Raw genomic sequence first — 19270 nt, 5'->3', positions numbered from 1 at the left:
AAAAATGCGGCCGCCACGGTCGGGATTCGATCCCGCGCAATCGCCCTCCCTGGTTCAAGCTTCAATATTTTTAGAACTTACTGATGTTCGGCAATCTTTGCAAAAACTCCGAAGGCCTAGATAAAACTCTACTTAAAAAAATTGCTAGAATTAGACATTGTCTTTCAAGTGCAACATATTTCATTCAAGTCAGTCCAGCGGTTGCCCAACAAAAGCATTTGCGCATCATAGATATACTTCAATGGGGGAATTGGAGTTTGCCTCTATAGCTAATTATTCGTCTTAAGAACTGAACAGACTGAGGCCGACAGGAACTAGCACTGAATGAATGTAACAATCTTTACAGCCGTAGCTGTTAAGGAGATTACAGCCAAAATTTGGGGAGTTTACCCCAAGTGTCATCGTCACGTTTATCATGTTCAGCCACCGCAATAAGTCAGAAAAAAAAAAGAACGCCACTTGTCTCCACAAAGCTCCGCCATCTAACGTCCGTGATGTGGGAGCAATCACTTCGACAACTTGCTGTAGTTGCCGTTATCGTGCCGACATCGTCGTCGTATTGTCATCATCGTCGTCATTCTTAAAATCACCCTTTAATTGTTATTGTGTTGCTATTGAATTGTAATTGTATTGTTATTGAATTGTTATTGTAGCCATACTTCAATGACAAAGTCGTCGTGTCATCGTCGTCGGGCCGTCACGTCATCGTATAATCAGCATTCTGATGCCGCTTAGTTGTCGGCGTTAGCGACACGTCAGGTACGGGGTGGTAAATTGCAATGTGATCCAATGGGAGAAAGAAATCACCATATAGCTAAAGGTATAAAATTTGCGCATCTTTAGTGCTCAATGCACGAAACCATATCGAGGAGCGTTCAGGGTCTTGCATAGAACACGCATTTGTGAGCAGTGTGTTTCGAGTGACGTGCATATTAGCAACGCAACTCACTGGCCATATGGACTTATGAGCAATTTGTTGAAGTAGACCCGCTCAACGCTGTGTAGGTACACCAAGATTGATTCACGCCTATAAGCTCTGGAAGCGCCTAGCATGCAACGCGAAGTACACAAATGATATTGAAGGATACGTCGCTAAGTGCGGGTGAAAGCTTCGGCTCGAAGGATTATACCGTAAGTCTTCTGGGCGTTTCAAATACAATAAACGATAAGTATGAATGACATGGTTCAGTAGTGAGCCGCTCAAATAAATTTGCGGGCGCTCTGTGGCGCTTCTGCTTGCTTTTCCTTGAAGAGCGTGCCGAGTATGTACCGACATTTGATCTGAGTATGCTGTCGCATTAATTTGCCGCGTTTCCCACTGCCAGCACTGTGGGACGCGCACAGTGTACAATCATTCTTTTTAAAGTTTTTTTGTTACTCTAGCAGTTGTGAGTGCTTCGAAAAATATTTTTTTTATTTTGCCCATTTCGCAATTTATAAGTAGTAGCAACTGCAGTAACTATAACAACCATGGTTTGTGCGAGTCCAGCGATCAGATATAATGGTGCCTGGAGCGCGCAGGACTGCAGACATATGAGGCCTCGCTAGTATCGTAGACTTGCGAAATTATTGTTGCAGAGCTGCTCTCCTTCCGTTCAACTTTTTACTCCCCCCGCCTATAAATAAAATAACAAGCAAAGTGTCAGCTCTCATTGCAAGCCTTTCCTTAAAACAGTCGCGTCAAGGCGTCTACTTCAAGGAGTCAAATTTACAACCTTACTAAAAGAAGTTCAAGGACGCCGAAGTTTTTTCGAAGCAAAGGAAGATAGGCCTTTTCTCCCGAATGAATTTCCTAAGCGATCCCAGGAAAACGCGACGCCCACTTTTGTTATTTCTTCCCCTCTGCTGATATGTTTACAGTAGTGTTCTGGCTGGAAAATTTTAGGGTTTCGATGATGATAGTTTTTTTTGAGTCCTCAAGCAGATAGTGGCATTGGCATAAGCATCTGAAGGCCCCTCCCCCCCTCCTCCCCCGAGAATAAGAGGGGCCCATAACCTTAAGGTAACGGCTGCAGACGCCGTCGATGCATGGAAAGTGCAAGCATGGTCTGGAAGTGATAAGACTGGAAGACAAAGGGCACAAAGAAGGCGGGTGTCAAATGGTGAATACCATAAGATGAGAGAGCAATGTGGTAGGAATTTGCGATGCCGGGCCTCACATTACTTTCGAAACTTCGAACCGCTGATTTTTTTATTTTAACAAAGCGATCGAAAGCATGTAAAGTGCAGCGAGCTTCAAATTAAAACACAAGAGCAAGAAAAAGAAAACAAGAAACAAAAGGCTAAATGAAAAACTAATATAGCTTGGATGGGAACCCACTTACGGCTGCTTGAACACTAACATGAAAACCAAATAACAAAATTGTTGTATTTGCTCCCCTTCAAAGGAATTGAGAAACTTCTTTAGTCAGGAGTTCTTGCGATAAACTCACATGTTATAATCCGATGTGCAGATGTGTGCGCAGCTACCACAAGAGAGACCGGAAAAAAGTTTTTCGAAAGGAGTGAAATCGGTTGTGCTGACACACTGGCATTGAATTGTGTGAGTGATAAATAAGTGAATAGAACTGGACAAGCATAAGTGTGGGAAACACACACACACACACAAACACACACACACACACACACACACACACGCGCACGCACGCACGCACGCACGCACACACACACACACACACACACACACACACACACACACACACACACACACACACACACACACACACACACACACGCCCACACACACGCACACGCACACACGCACACACGTACGCCCACACATACACACACACACACGCGCGCACACACACACGGGTACGCACATGCATCTTTATTTCGATATTTCAAAGGGCAGCAGCGGCACGAGGCGGGTGAACACAAGCATTTGCACAACTACTGCAGGCATCGTTTGCCGCGAAGTTTTCGCTCTGCCTGGATGCGGGAAGCATTACGGCCGTTCACTCTAATGCTGACGGGCGCCGTCCTATAAGCCTATTAGAAGATTCCATCGAAAAGCTCGAGCAATCCTATCACTTAAGATCCGAAATGATTTGGTGTTTTGCTGCGGGTACCGGATGGGTCGGATTGTATATGGGTTGCCAGCGGCAACAGCAGCCCTGAAATAACACGCCTTACTTTCTCAGTTCCACACTATAATAGACATCTCAACTAAACCAATCGTAGATTGCTTCCGCATACGATTGCTTTCGCACAGTTATATAGACTGTCCGCACGAATATATAAAAGTCACTGTTGATAGCACCGTATAGCACAAAAAAGAAAAAAAAAACGAGAAAAACGAATGTTCATGCTGATGATTGCTTTTAGAACGCCTTTTTAACGGCAGGCCTGAATCGGGTTACAAAAGTTGAGCAGATATTGATTGTAAACACAGCAGTAAGAACCATGGCTGAAGTTATGAAAACATTTGATGAGAAAGAAAATGATTAAGAACACTGGACGCGAATGTTTCATTATTGTACTGCTTATCAACAGATTCTAGGTTATTTTCTTTGAACTGGCCGGATGTCAACGCAGAGTTCTTCCTGTCTTCAACATTCACACGCGGTACCCCGAGTTATCGCAGCATATCATGCTTAGCAAATATGCTTACGTAGCACAGATGCAACGATTTGAAGTCGATTTGAAGTGGAGAAAACACAAATGAATGCATGCATTTATGACTAGAACGGGGGAAAAAATGAGCGAGTTGTAATATGCAAGAAGATCGATTCCAATTTTATAAGTGTTTTCCGCTACTTATATAACGTATGCATGCTTCGGAAATTGGGACGCTATTGTGATGTACCTTTTTATTCTAAAAAATGCCGCTACATGTCGTAGAAACTCAAAATCTCCTTTTGGTTGTAGTTTTTCTGGTTTATTTTCTTAGTGAAGAGGCGGGTGACAGCGCCAATGTGTTCCCCCATTTAGTAGTAGAAGCATGAAAAAAAGTTGTCCAACAATATTTCTTCGCGCGAGTGTGAAATATATTAAGCAGTTCGGAAGCTAAAATATTAATGGGAATGTGCCATGGGAGCCGTTTTATATGCTACACCAGAACTCAGCCATTTATGATATAGAGCAGACCAGGAGAGCGCGTTGTTGAGAAACGTCTTGGGTGCGATATTTTGCGAGATATATGTTCATGTAAGACCTGCTTTATTGACTCGTCACGGCGGAACTGTGTCGCAATACATCTAAAGGACGCTGTTCGTAGACTTGTCGACACCGTTGAGTTTAGTCTCCGATTTATTGTTGTTTCATTTCATTTCGTTCATTTTCTCTAAGGTCATGGCGCTGAAGAGAGAAGTGGGTGCGATGTGACGAAGTAAGGAAAGAAAAACACATTTATGACAGCGTAATAGGGCGACACTAAATTGTTAAGAAGAGGTTTCTTGCTTTTGCTGTCATCACCTATGGATGGAAACGATGGACGCCGGAAGGTGTTACCAGTCTGTCCTTGTGGGAACGAAAGCAGTGGAATGCACGTTAGTTTGGTAATGTGGTAGGTCAACTTTGAACGAATGATAATTTCTAGAAGAAATGCACAAATGCGGCATGCAGGAACAGGTAGTCACATAAAGTGCGATGGTAATGATAGAGTTTACGAAATAAACACAGACGCGAGATCTCACGAAAACGTGACAGGTTTAGGCAAATCGCGATTAGGTTTCATTAAGCGACATTTTCTGTGTGTGAATATATAGTTTCACAAATGAAACATACTGCGCTGCTTTTAAACACCTGATTATCGATATCGTATAATCACTTCAGCTCAGTTTAGCGGCTTTACACGCTTAACATCCGAACGATGGCAGCAGCAGGCGTGTGAACGGAAATCCTGAGTTGTAGGCTGGTAAATAGGCTTTTATTTTTCTTGCATTTCGTTTTAAATGATGCTGATGCATATACCAGCTTTACTATTTTTATTTTGCTTTGTAGTTTTCCCGTGTTCGGTGAAGGGAAGAAAATCACAGGCAAACTTCGAAAAGTTCACGTATACACTCTCGAACAATCATAACCAGCATCGGACATGCCGGTCGAAATTTCAGAAGCAACGATTATCTGATGTCGTTACCGAGGCAATGCCAAATAAACTATGGACGGTGTTTTAGGAAACAAATTTTTTGGCAACAATAAAGGCGCAGATAACGCCATGAAAGAGGAAGTTTGCACCTTTGTAAAAGTTAGAGAAAGGTACAAAGAGGTTTCAAGCAGCAATCCGCGGGAGTTTGGTGGGTGGTTGGATAGACGGTAACTTATCACAGCGTGCCTTCATTTTGCTGAAGGAAATGATTTACGCTGAGGAAGAATAAGCGGAACTGTGTAAGTCTAAGAAAAAACGTAAAAAAACAATAAGAGACACAAGGAAATAAGAATGAGATGGTCTGTTTAGTCTGGCATTTTATTGAACTTCCTCTTCTTCTGTTGTTGCACCCCCAGTCTCGGTCGTCTTCTTCCTTGTCTTCAGAGAGGTTCCGCTTCAGGCACTTCACAAGAGACAGCTCAGAACGGCAAATTAGTCGATGTTTGACTTCCTTCGAGTGTCACATGCACAGCAATACGACAGGTCGATGGTAAAGCCGGCGTACAAAACGATCCAAGGCACCGCTCATTCCTTGCGCACACATGTGCAAGTATAAAGCAGTTGTCGAGCAAGTCGGATCTGGTGAAATCGAGCGTCTAGAAAGCGAGACGCGGAACGGATTTGCGCGTTTGTATGTAAACTTGTCAGCGATCGAATTAAGGCGACTGAGAATCGATCTCTCACTTTCGAAATTCTAGCTGTGGTTCCATGGGGATTTCTGCACGCGTCTTGTCAATTCTTCCCCGTATGTCTCTCTTTATCTCTTTTTCGTTTACGCAGCATGTTTCTGTTTGCCTTTGCGGTTAGATGTCAGTGAAGCACCCGTACCGTGAGAACAATGTGACATTGCGCTTTGCCACCATGTCGTGTGTCACAAGCTGGGCCACTGTTTTACGTTCCCAGATGGTACGACATGCTGACGAACGAGTGGCCCAAGATTCACTGACGCGGCTAGCTATGTTTTGCTCTTCTGATAGGCCTTTGTATGCTCATTGTTTGTTTGAACACGTATTTATTATGTGTTCTAACCGACACTCGTTCTCTACTATTCATCCTCCACCGGAGTGAAATAGGAAGTGGATCGTCAATAAAGAAAGAAGAGTGAAATAGCTACTGGATCGTCAATAGAGAGAAAAAGAGAGACAGAGAGAGAGGTTATCTTTTATTTAATAAATGGCAGAGAGGTGGCAGAATTCGAGCAGGAAGTTGGGCTAGCTGGTGTGTATTTCAGACTTCAGAATCAGAATCAGAATCAGTTTATTCATGACAAAATGGGGATAATTGCAGCATATGTACATACAGAAGGAGGTTCCGTAGTTACAAACTGAAATGGGATCTCCTGTGCATGATGACTAGAATTAATAATAGAAACAACAATGGCAACATGTAAAATTTACGAATAAAGGTTTTAGGAGACAAGGCACAAATTAACAGAAAAGCAGCATATGAACGTAATAAACAATAACAGGGCTTCAACTTAGTCAAGAAAAGGTGAAACGACAAAAATAGCTTAAGAAGAAAGAAAGTAAAAAAAAGATATGCGGGAAAGAAATAGAGAAACAAAGAGAAAGTTAATAATAGTTACTACACAGTTACATAGTTAACTAGCCATAAAAAGAGCTGGCACGAGAACGAGAAACACACAGGACATGACGCTACACTCCAACTTAACTTTAATGCGATAGTAATTATATAGGCACCCCAGGCGCATTTCCGCCGTCGCCGTCGCTGTGATGTTTCGTAAAATCCAAGTGCCATAACATCGTGTGCGTGCGCCGTATGCTGCAGGTGCGAGTGAAAGCATGCGAAGGTGAACCGAGGATGGTGGCTCGATCAAGGAAGTTATATACTAATACGCATGCACAATGAAGGAAGGTGGGAAGCAAGCGCGCCGTCTTCCATCGCGCGCGAGGCGCGGTGGAAGAAGGGGGGGGGGTGCATTCTACTCCGGCGGGGGCTGCGTATGGCGCGTCGGCGCGCCTCCGCGCGTGCCCTATTTTGAAAGCGATCGGCCATGGGTACAGAGTCTCGGTGCTCCGAGGGCTGACAGCTTCATGTGCGCTATGTTCTCGCCGCTTAGTTCGCGCTGAAGAAAGAGGCAGCACGAAAGTCGATTCACTCGCTGCTGCTGCCGAGCTTCCTCACGCCAACGTTGTGATAGCGAATGTTCACGTTAATCGAGTGAGATATATTCATTCTTGCCCCTGTGCACGTGACACCATGCTTGTAAACATAATTAATAAGCGAATATTTACCGAAACTAATCCTGCTTCTTGTAGTCGTTTGAAACATTGCTATCACTATCAGTAGCTCGCATTCTGGGGGTAACTGAAACTTTTTAAGGCGAAAGCCTTACGTGCCTGATGGGTCGCAAAATCCGACGAACGTCCAGCGTTATGGCGCAGAAATTCAAGCACGTGGGCCAGTAAGCCATCAATTTCTTTATCAATAAAAGAGCTCGATTATCTCTGCTCGCGTAGAACGGAAACCCTTCTAAATAATCTGTGTGACCACATAGGTATCTGTGTGTAGTCTTGCAGGTTTTGTTCATATTTGCCGAGCAATGTACACGTGTCTTATGGCGTTTTGTGGAGTATAAGTACGCCTGCAAAAAATGGAAATAGATCTGCCCTTGAAAGTTAACGTTGTGCGTTTGTCTAATTTGCCTTTCCGTGTCCCTCTCATTCTGCCTGCGCTACTAGAAAATGAAGGTGAAGATTAAGGTGAAGTAAAGTGAATGAAGGTGGATAAAGGTGGATTAAGGTGGGTTAAGGTTGGTACAAATTAGAGCAAGGTGGATTAAGGTGAATTCAAGTGGATTAAGGCTGGTACAAATTAGAGCAAAGTGGATTAAGGTGTAATTGCGAAGGACAGATGAAAAGGTATGACGTCATGTATCATGGACAAAATCAAATAATTAGAGAAATAAATATGCTTTCTCATAAAAATCCCATAAGGATACTTAATTAATTAAATCTTTTATGCAAACCGCCTTGAATATTTCCTTATCGGCCTGCCTCTGGAGCAGTCTGAGCGCACGCGTGCTTTGAAACTGCCTAGTGCACGAGCGTCTACGGCAATGGCCAGCCAGATGGTCACCAGCTGCTAAAGCACTGGCAGCTGCCCTTTGTTCTGCCAAGCGTTCCTATTGCCTTAATGACAGCCTACATTGCTGGACTTATTTCGATCGAAGCAAAAAAACTATCTTTAAGTATAATATGCTCACTCAACTATCAAGAACACGCAGTTTTTTCAGAATAATGCATCATATTTAAAGACCTCTGAATTTCTCTAATCTTGCACTTGGCCTACCCAATTCATGGGCCACACTGTTGTGTGGAACGACGAATCTGCCTATTCTTTACCGCTCTCCCTGAGCGAGTATGTGACATTGCGAGCAGATGCGGTATAGAAGCTTTAAATATGTGCAAATGTGCCGAAATTCTCTAGAGATGCGCCTCTCTTCGATATTCTTTTCTCGGCAAACATCAAACATCGCCTCTTCATCCTAATGATATCGCTTCGTCGATGGCTTAGCCTCGTCGTCGCTTCGTCAAAGCCCTCTTTTATTGCGATAGTGATAATATATACACTCAATGTGCATTTCTGCCCTCGCCGCCACCGTCGCCGTGAGGTTCCGTATAAATTCTAAGGGTTATAAAATCGGCGCTGCGCACCATGTGCTGTATGTGAGAGTGAAAGCGCGCGAGGGTGAGCCGGCGATCGTGGCTCAACTCGCGCACGGAAGCGAGGAAAACGGGGAGGAAGCGCGCCGTCTTCCGTCGCGCGCAACGATCCGGGAGGGGGTGTATGGAGGGTGGCCGTTCTACTCTGGGCGGCGCAGGCGGCCGCGCGCTGAGTTTTCGCGGCTTAGTTCGCGTTGATGCGATACGCAGCACGACGGTCAATTCACTCGCTCCTGCTGCCACGCTTCCTCATTCCAGCGTTTTGACCGCGAGTTTCCGCGGTCATCGACTGAGATGTAGTCACGTTCGCTTGTGCGCGCGTGCCACTGTGCTTGGTAATTTAGTTAGTATGCCTGTGCTTAGAAGTTTATACGGCCGATAAAACTACTATCCTGACTTTGTATAGCTAGCTGTTCAGTAATTTGCTACGCAGCCGATGCTTCGCCTTTAGCGCGAAACGGCGACTTTTTTTTCTGCTGTTCTCCTTCCCTCTGATCATAGTAGCAGGCTAAGGGAACTATTAGCTCTGGCCCACCTTTCGGCGTTTCCTCAATCAGTTCTCCCCAACTTTATCACACAGAAGTTCTGGCATGGGCTCTGTATTAGCTTAATTTTGCAATGAAATATATATTAGAGTAGTATTTCTTGCTGCAGGTTTAGTACGGCTATGCCTTTTTACACGTTAGAAAAAAAGTTTGGTGTATACGCTTGCATAATAATAACCATCCAAAAATTTAAAGAAGCAAATAAAGAAATGCTATGAGAGAGAGAGATAGAATAAAAGGGCATCTTACTGAAGACACACTACTTTGCCTGGTTTTAACATTCGTTGTAGCACCATGTAATGTCGCCGGTCGTCTTCGTCGAGGAGAGAAATCAAGGCAGCACTGTGACGCGAGCAGTCGGACAATATAGAGTTCGGTGCTTCGGCAAAATATATAGGCGCAGTAGGAAAGAGGACAGGAACATTGAAAGGCGATGTGCCTAACCAGGGCCGGGAAACGTCGGGACAGGTTTAGATAAGCCCATTCATGGTGGACAAAGGACACAATTTCCAAGCCTGCAGTGAAGCGGAAACAATGAAACCGGAAAGGAGAGTTGGTGGGAACAAGAAAAAAAAAAAGATGAACCAATCACGAAGCGTGGTTTCTATAGGTGCGTGTCGAAGGTAACAACCAAAAGAACACTGACAGGCTTTCGCGGACGCCCTGACATTTAATTTCCGCGAAGCGAAATCCTGCTTGTAGCTGTAGATCATTCCAAGTTGCTCTTATTCGTCTTGCGATGGCCTGAAACTGAGAAGTGCTTGATTCAGCAGTGAAGACGGAAACGTTGCCACCCACCCCGTCTATAGGCAACCGTAACAAAAAATAAAAAGAACCCGCAGAGCGTTTTTGGAAATACTCCGCAATAACAGTATTAATCAAACATTCTGGTTAAATTGTCTCCGCCTTCAATAAGGTTGCTGAACTCATGTTGGCTGAGCAGCAGCTTCCAATTGATGATAACAATGGATTCTAAGCATGGAACGTAGAAAGGTAAGGTGAGCTCCTTTAATGATATCTGGAAAATTTGGCATGCACGATCCGTAGCATTCCTGTAGCAGATAACAATGATGGATAATGAAGTGGAGGGGGGGACGCAGACAGAAGCGTTACGGATTAAAAAAAAAAAGAAAAACCTAAGCAAGTCGCATCACAAAATGTTACATACAAACTAATAAAGAATTTCATTGGGACCAGTCTCTCCAGAGATGGTTAAACGTGTATCCCTTGCGCGAGACGCACAGGCAGCTTCAGTTCATAGGCTAAGGAGGAGCATGAAATCTTTGATCGCATGAAGTCGGCGCCATCATTGCAAGAAGGTACGAAGTCGTCGATGAAGTTCAGTGTGGACAATATGGCTGTTTTTTTCTGATGCGGACAAACTGCAAGAGTAGGTTAAAACGTTATGTGGTCCCACGCGTGGAACGCAGCTGTGTAATTGGTGAGCTCATCCGTTTAGCTTTTTGGTTTGTTTTGAAAAAGGATGAATTTGTATTTGCGACGTTCAGCCAAACAAGACGTAGACATACCCGTTCGCGCCTGTTAAGGCCACAAGGAATGCGAGAAGTCGCACTTTTGAATCGTGAGTGCAAAATGTGTGCCTCCTGCTGCTCTGGGTAAGTGCAGACAGCACGCTGCGAATGCAGCTCAGCAAGAAGACAAGGAAGTTGATCCGTCGCTCTTAAGAGAAAGCGTAAATATTATTTTCAAATCAATACGACTCGATTCCGGCGTCTTTTCAGTGGGTCTGGGCACCCGCCGCGGACGCGGTTCCGAGACCTTGTCTCGAAGCGGCTTCCTCGGCTCGCTGGACGGCCCAGAGTTGTGCTGTCAGGTTCGAGCTGAGCAGAGCGGTCTTCCAGCGCGAGCGCGGGCTGGCGGTGGAAGAGACGGAGGGGTCGGCACTGCCCCACTTGTTTGTTAAGTCATGAGAAAGATGTGGGGAATTATTTGGCAACTGAAGGTTACACAACAGGAAAAAAAAAACGTTGAAGCAGATCCCACAGCAATTTGAAAATCGACGTTATGCAGCGCATGTTGTTGGTATGCCTGGCAACCGAGCATCGTTTGAAATTACGCAGAACACTACCAGGTGGACCAACGCAACTGCGCAAAAGGAACAGCTGCGTGTCTGATACGAGCGTGTGTACGACAGCAGCAAGACGACGGTGACGACTATTGCGCGGCGACGCAGAAAGCATGGTTTTTCACTCAGGCAGTTCGCCGCAACCTTACGGCGTGCTGATTGTTGGCATTTGAGCAAGAGATAAAACGCAAGGACTGTGACGCGTTTAGCGACTGCATGTCGTACAATGGATGATTAGTTCGCCTGGTTTACGCTAAAACAACGACGATTTTTTTCACTTAGGCGATGAAAGCTTAAAGATTGTTCGATCTAGGCCGATCATGAAAATGGCACATTATCAGACATTTTGTATGGTGTGTACGGAGGGTTTAACGTGTTTAAAGGTAATATATATGGCTATGCAAATTTGTGCCGGAATACGCGTCGTCTACCAATTTTTATGCGTTAGGAGAAGCGTAAAAAAAAAATTATGGGGTTTTACGTGCCAAAACCACTTTCTGATTATGAGGCACGCCGTAGTGGAGGACTCCGGAAATTTCGACCACCTGGGGTTCTTTAACGTGCACCTAAATCTAAGTACACGGGTGTTTTCGCATTTCGCCCCCACCGAAATGCGGCCGCCGTGGCCGGGATTCGATCCCGCGACCTCGTGCTCAGCAGCCCAACACCATAGCCACTGAGCAACCACGGCGGGTTAGGAGAAGCGTGTATTTGGTTTTTTAGGGCTTCTTGGTGATCTATGCGAGCCGCATTGTTTATATTTCGTTGAAGTACTAAGCAAGTCGCGGGTGACGAGTGACAAATGTTTATTCTGTGCAGGGGAATTACAGCCTTCATAGAAAATTGACCTTTCGGGTGCTTGAGAGTGTGATAATACCGCTATTGGCAATATTTTTCGGAGTTCAGAGACAACTATACAAGACCCGAAGTTCGGAATCGCTGAATATGGAGGAATGTTAAATGTAATTTGTTGGGCAACGTTGCCGTTCTGGCCTAATTAGAAGCGTTAAAGATCATCACTGAGTCCTCGTTTTATTTTTGTACTTTCACGCTTATATGGGGCACGTAATTGGTTCCCTGGTGACCTCGGTGAACTAAACAAGGTGCCTGATTTATACCGGGCGAGAACGAGGGGAATGTTAGGGTCAATGAGTAGGCCACGTTTAAGGTGTGTAGGTTAATGGCGGACTTTAAAAGAAATTATGCTTAGAAACGCTCCGGAGCTTACGAATGTATTTCAGGAGCGGTGTAAAATGAAGCACACTGCCCTGGCATACCTAAAAACACAACCAAGCTAAAATCGCTATCGAAAGGTTGTGCGCAAAGTTAAAAAAGTTTCTTTGGCAAGCGTTTACGGTGATATCACGGGGAACTTTACATAACAGAAAGTTTACATTTTGCAGAATTAAAGGGCACATCATAGGGGATGTCTAGGCAGCATTTAGGATGACTGAGTTTTTTTTTTCGCCCTTCCTAATACATGACGTATGCAAGTGCTACGGAGCGTTATAGGTGTGTTTTACGAGCGGCGAAAAAAATTAACACGCAGCTGTTGCACAAATATAATGGCCACCAAGAGCAATGTTAGGAAAAATGGTGAGAACGCTATGGGGAAATCGGTGTGCGAAGTTGAGTGCATATCGAAAGTTGTAAAAAAGTTCTTAATAAAATGTTGGAAACTGTCACATGGCGGTTGTCGGACGTTTCCCATGGTCTTGAGAGAAATCTGCGTTACACCAAGTTTATATTTGTGAAATATAGGGGGCATCTTAAGAAGGTCTTGATAAATTTAACCTTTCTGGCTTAATTAGGAGCGTTACAAGAAATTATTGAGCCCTCGTCTTCATAATTCGCATGCGTCTTACAACCTTCGCCCAGTGTCCTCAGTGAACTAAACGACTCAGCTCTTTTTTTTTACGCTTGGAGAAAAAATAAGGGACAAATTATGGGTGAAGTGGCAAAGTTCCAACTAGTTTGGTTTATTGCGGCTTTTGAAATAAATTGCGTTTGCATGTTCTGCGGAGCGCAATGAATGTGTTCTATTTGCGGGGCAGAATTAAGGAATTATTATGAATTATTATTATTATTAGTAGTAGTATTATGAATTATGAATTATTCTTATATTATTATGGAATTATTATTGGCCTGCTGTTGTGGCACAACCGCAAACGACAACGAGTTCAAATTTATAAAAGAACGGGGAAACAACTATGGGCCAAGTTGTGTACTTAGTTTAATGCATGTGAATTAAATGTCGCATTCAGAAAAAATTCTTAAACCAGAGTCCTGAACGATCATACGGCCGCTATCAGCTATACTTTCCACTCTTTCGAGATAATTCTACGTTTCTCATAGTTCATGTTCAGTAGAAATCGGGGTCACATTAGGGTGAATGTGTGGCGAAGCTTTAACGTTCCTCGCTTTATTAGCGGCGTTGCGAACATTTACTTAAATCTCCTTCTCTTTCCTTTCTTTTTATACGTTATACGAAGATCGTAGTAGACTTCTCCGGTGTCCTTGGTGAACTAAACCAGGCACCTCCTTAATAATTGTTTAAACATAGGGGCTAGTTATGCGTAATATGTAGACGAAGTTTTGAAAGTGTGTGGACAGATTATAGCCGTAGCAGTAAAGACGCATGGAAGTGACACAGAGCGTTATAAATGTATTTTACACACAAAGCAGAATTTATCGCGGTGGTCTTGGAGAACTATGAACTCAACTGAGATAACAATTAGCGAAGAAGAAAAAAAGGGCAAGAAGTTGGGGAGGGGACATCATGGTCAATGTTCTGGCGAAATAAAAACGTGTTTTCAGGAATTACTGCCTTTGTGAAAGCTCCTTGACATGTGTTCCGTTTCGCCCGCTCTGCTCCGTCGAGGCCTTACCACGACGTGGCGTCGCAGCCAATGGGAATTTAGGTGCCGCTGCGCTACTACAGACGCCGGCTTTATTGCTCAATTTGATGCTTTCGCATCAAAAACAATTGGCCGCAGGTAAGATGCGAACCCACGTCTTCGCATTACATGTGGGATGCTCTCAGCTGCCGTGGCGCCGTTTTCCCATCCACTTTCTAGGGTATTATTTCCGCCTTCTAGAACTAACCCTGGAGACTGTTAGCCAGCGCCACCACTCACGGCCATGGCAATGGATGTAGAACAACCGATCACCGCGGGCGTCACGTGGTACGTGAACGTTTCTTGCGTGAAGGCAGCGCGTCTCTCGTCGCAGTGCACCATTTCGCATTGCTGGCTCACCAAAATCACAAACCACGTATCACGAACGTTGGGTCAACGGAAGGCATATTATGGGGCTTATTAGGGGTGTTCTGTCGCGGCTTAAGAAATAAACCAATCACTTACTGTTGAAGGTATTTTTCATAAAGTAAAGAAATGTCAAAAGTTTGGAGGACGAATAAAATTCGCTGTTAAAGTGGGCCGCGATAGCATCCTCCTCTTCTGAGCAGCTCTATATATATATTAAGAAAGATAATTTATTTAAAGGAAGGCAGAGAAAAAAATTTAACTATGGGGTCTAACGTGCTAAAACCACTTTCTGATTATGAGGCACGCCGTAGTGGAGGACTTCGGAAATTTCGACCGCCTGGGGTTCTTTAACGTGCACATAAATCTAAGTACACGGGTGTTTTTGCCCCCATCTAAATGCGGCCGCCGCGGCCGGGATTCGATCCCGCGACCTCGTGCTCAGCAGCCCAACACCATAGCCACTGAGCAACCCCGGAGGGTAAAGGCAGAGAGATCGGCCTGAGCTAGCATGCTTTAGCCTGCTTCTCTGCACAGGGGGCGGGGGAACCTCTTTGTAAATACTGGTCTTTGTGAATACTGAATTTGTAGAATCGCGACAAGGAGTAGCGGGACTCACACTGTCGTAGGTCGCTGCCTAATGCACTTTGCTCGCGCGTTTTGCCGCAGTTGCAGCAAAAGCGCATTTGCCTCATCTTCTTTTGATCTCGTTGTACCCTGGACTTGCCGCGGCATCTAGTTTTGGTTTGATAATTACCCGCAACTCGAATTCAATCTCGTACGTGTCGGGTGTCTAGAACCCTGCATAACGGAGGCTTCTCAGCCTCTCCTAAATGTGATCGGAAAAGCACACGTTGGGTCTATAATGATGCTACCAAGGAACATCCCCCACGCTGCCGTGCGAGAGTTTAACAACGTGCGAAGACATCGCGTTGAGTTCGCTTCGCGCTCGCTTGTGAGCGCGTATGCACTTTTCAAAGACGCAGCCGAGAAACGGCTCTACTATTGACGGAGTTCCCAAAGACTCACAGTGCTTCTCTAAAGATGACCCAGACCAAATTAGCAAGTGAAAGGCGGTCATAGCCGCCGGTGTGTTAGTTTCGAGTTGAGTCACGCTATGTACAGCGATGAAAAGGGCCCCGATTTTCTAAAGTAACACACTCGCCCCCAAAGGGGCGCTTTCCGAGTTTCGCGCTAATTATGAACTTTCAAACGAAAATTTATGTAGTATCAATAATTGCAAATAATGCTGGAACACGAGGTATCAAAAGAAAAAGGAAGAAATAGAATGACTTTATTTACACTGCAGTAGATAAAAAATGAAAGATGATGGAGTAAACATTCCAGTGTCTTTCGCGGTCGAGATTCAATAAATATTTGGACAGTGCATTGCTCAACCTGCTATTGTTTCGAGAATTTTATACAAGAAACTTTTTTTTTCTGCTTCATTTGCCCAGCTTCCGCAAAACTGATTTGCCATGCAACAAACTATTTTGATTACAAGCAGTAACAAATGCTGACGTTTGATAATGAGCGCTAATGTGCACACAGCGGTGGTTATGACACTTCTGAATTCATGAAGTCAGCTCGGGGGGGCCCTAATGAGACAAAAGCAAGAAAAGTATATCAGGAACTGCGGTACGTGTAAACATGTACGCATTCATGGGGAAGAGCGGCAACCTCCTATCTGGACTGGTGCGGGAGTACAAAGGCACGCGCGGCAGCAGCAATGCTTCTGCACAGGTTTACGAGCAATTAGCAAAGCCCAGGGGGCATTATGGCGACGCCCAGGGCGTTCTCATTGAAAATGACTGTAGTATATTCTTTCAAAGAAGCAGAAAACGTTTTATACCCGGGTCCAATACGACACATGCCTAGCTGACGTATACATATCTTGCGACAAGGTATGTGTAGGCGAAAAAGTAAAGATAATGAGGCTTCAGATATTACAGCGAAGCTGTTTATGGCTAGGCTTCCGTGCATTCTTGGTGTGCGTTGCAAGAACTGTGCGTCGATCCCTAAAATATTGCAATACCGGGCTGACCCACGGCGGAGCTGAAGCAGGCTTAAAGCACGTACTCCACCAACTTCCAAAAGTAAGTTTAATATCCTAGGTTCAAATAGAGCCCGTATCAGATACTGAGGTGATAAGAACAGATACTACACTTTGACCAGCACCGACCACCTGTATGTTCGCACGCCCATCTTTTTGTCGGTGTTCCACGCGCTTGCGTATCTTCTTTCCTTTCGCTCTATCGGGGCGGAATTCCCTTCGAAACGTCACGTGTGTATACTTACCTGCGGCTCATCGGGGCAGTGGTCCCATCGACCATGCGAATGCACAAAAAAAATTAATTGCCATTGCAATCTGTGAAGGTGGATGACTAGCGAAGTTGTGTATGTGGGCCCCTTAATACCAAACTGTCCATTGTCGTGCGCCAAACACCGAGCGCACATAAATGGAAGGCGAGGCACAACTGGTCGCTCCTCCACGATGTTGAGCCTCGGAAGGTAACTAGGCACCGAGGGGTATATGTACCCATATATTGTTGCAAAACGCGGCACGATACCTTTTACTAACGAATCGCGGCACGTAGAACAGACATGCACCTCACGGCACTCCGAGCGCACAAACATTGCTTCACCTTAGCCAAGGGGATCGTCAATTGGTTGACGTCCAGCAGTGCAGTGATGGTTGTGACGTCACTCGAAAACCACAAGCGGTCACACACAACGCAGGCCACTCAAAACTGGTTCTCCACAAGCTACCTCTGAAACCTGGCAGTTGCTCCAGTGAAACGTTTCAAGTTTGCGGGGTCGGGGCCACATGCGCGGTTCGCATTTCTTTCCTCCTTGAGGTCCTGGTGAGCAGCACGTTTGCGGGGCCGCCACCACGGGAGAGCGAAAGGAGAGTGAAGGAGCAAGTGCTTGGAACGCCGACAAAGAGAGAGCGGTGCGAACGTAGACATGGCCGACGCGGGTCAAAGTGTAGCATCTGTTCTCATCAGCTTAATATCTGATACGGGTTATTTTTGGGCCTAAGATATCAAACTTATTTTTCCAAGTTGGCGGACTGCTTAGAACCTGCTTCACCTCCACCGCGGGTCGGCCCGATATTTCACTATTTTTGATAGCACACGTATGAGGAGAAATTCTTGATATGCACTGCTCTTGCCCACGGACCCTTCTGCCATCAGAACCTAGCCATATACAGCTTCGCTGCCAAAATCACGGTAAATTATTTCGCACCTTTGTTCAAAATTCTGTTTCACCTCTGCGTCGTGTAGCAAACAGCTTCGCCGGTCATCCACCTTCGCGGTGTGGAATGGCTCATGTTTTTCTCTGGCCTTGTTTCTTCTGGCCGTTACAGTTTGCCTTCTGTGCTGCGTCGCGCTAACATGCCGCATCGGCTTATGGCCAGAACGCCGTCTGGGTAAAGTTCAAGAGCAACGCTCATCCTAGCTCTTGCTCTCGGTGAGTTTCAAGAGCCTACGGACTCGCTGGTTCCCGATGGCCCCGTCATGCCTGTGATATAACACTGTCTGCATGTTTCACAGCGGTTAGATTTCGAACGTGCACTGCTGTGCAAGCACTCTCTAACTCCATGTTAAATGTTTCTCCTGAATATTGCCGCCTCTGGTATTCCTCGAGCACTGATTATTTCTTCTTTTAATAGACGTAGGCATGAAGGAACCCTTATGAAAATGGGCTCTCAGATTCACTCTGAATTTCTGCCTACAAAGGTCTGGCTCAGTGCATTCGCTCTTTGAATTGTGTGGGGTGAGCAGGAAATATATCACCTATCTTTAGTCGCTCGGCTGCTCTAATATGCTGACAAAAAGAGTCTTTGAAGCTGCCTTGCGTAAAATTGGCCCGAGACTCACTGTTCCCGTTATGCTTTCCATTGGAGCATCGACTCTACGGTGCAAAGTTAACTTCGGTCGTGCAGGCATTTAATTTTGATTCAAGCGAGTGTCAACTTAGGTCGGCCTCCTTTATCATTATTACTCTTCGTGCATTTCGATTCAGGCTGCGTCATTAAATTTCTTGAATATATCGTAATAAATTTATTAGTGTCCGCAAATCTGCACTTGAAATTTTTTTCTAGATGCATTCAGCTCTATCCATCCTTGTGTCGGCCACTCGCCCATAGTGGGTGTCAGTCACTAGTTGAGAGGACAGCAACAACAAGGTCAGCCAGGTACGCTCTCTGTTCGGCACGACTGCTTGCAGACAGGACGAACACCATCTAGCATCCAGTGGTGGTATGGCCTTATGCATTGGACACTGACTACATAGCTTATTTTAAGATAGCGTTTTCTAGGTGCACCCTTCCAGACTTTGCTGACCGTGGCTGCTCCAACTATCTTGCCAATAACTCTTACGCACGACTGCTCATTCAGATGAGGGAGGAAACGGCTTATCTACTGTATATGATCGACTAAGGGCAGCACTCACGTAAGAGCCGCACCACAAATTTGGCAGCCCAAAACTCAAAGAATAAAAAAAAATGTTGCTATAGAGAATTGGAAGACGGAACAGAGCGTCGCAGCTCGGTGAACGGGCTCTTGCATTCTGAGCGCATGACGTGCGCGGTCTTC

At 45.2% G+C, this 19270-nt stretch overlaps 1 non-coding gene and 1 pseudogene across 1 annotated transcript; one reads left to right on the top strand and one right to left on the bottom strand.

The window, feature by feature from the left end:
* Nucleotides 1-16670: 16670 nt before the first annotated feature.
* LOC126541058 (U2 spliceosomal RNA) lies at nt 16671-16860 on the bottom strand. The gene has a single exon (XR_007601627.2). It is a non-coding gene; the product is annotated as a U2 spliceosomal RNA (small nuclear RNA).
* Nucleotides 16861-17636: 776 nt separating this feature from the next.
* On the top strand, nt 17637-17813 carry LOC126541079 (U2 spliceosomal RNA; annotated as a pseudogene).
* The last annotated feature ends 1457 nt before the right edge of the window (nt 17814-19270 follow it).

Source organism: Dermacentor andersoni, chromosome 2 (genome assembly GCF_023375885.2).
Source record: "Dermacentor andersoni chromosome 2, qqDerAnde1_hic_scaffold, whole genome shotgun sequence".
NCBI lineage: Eukaryota > Metazoa > Arthropoda > Arachnida > Ixodida > Ixodidae > Dermacentor > Dermacentor andersoni.
This window is presented reverse-complemented; position numbering and strand designations above follow the sequence as displayed.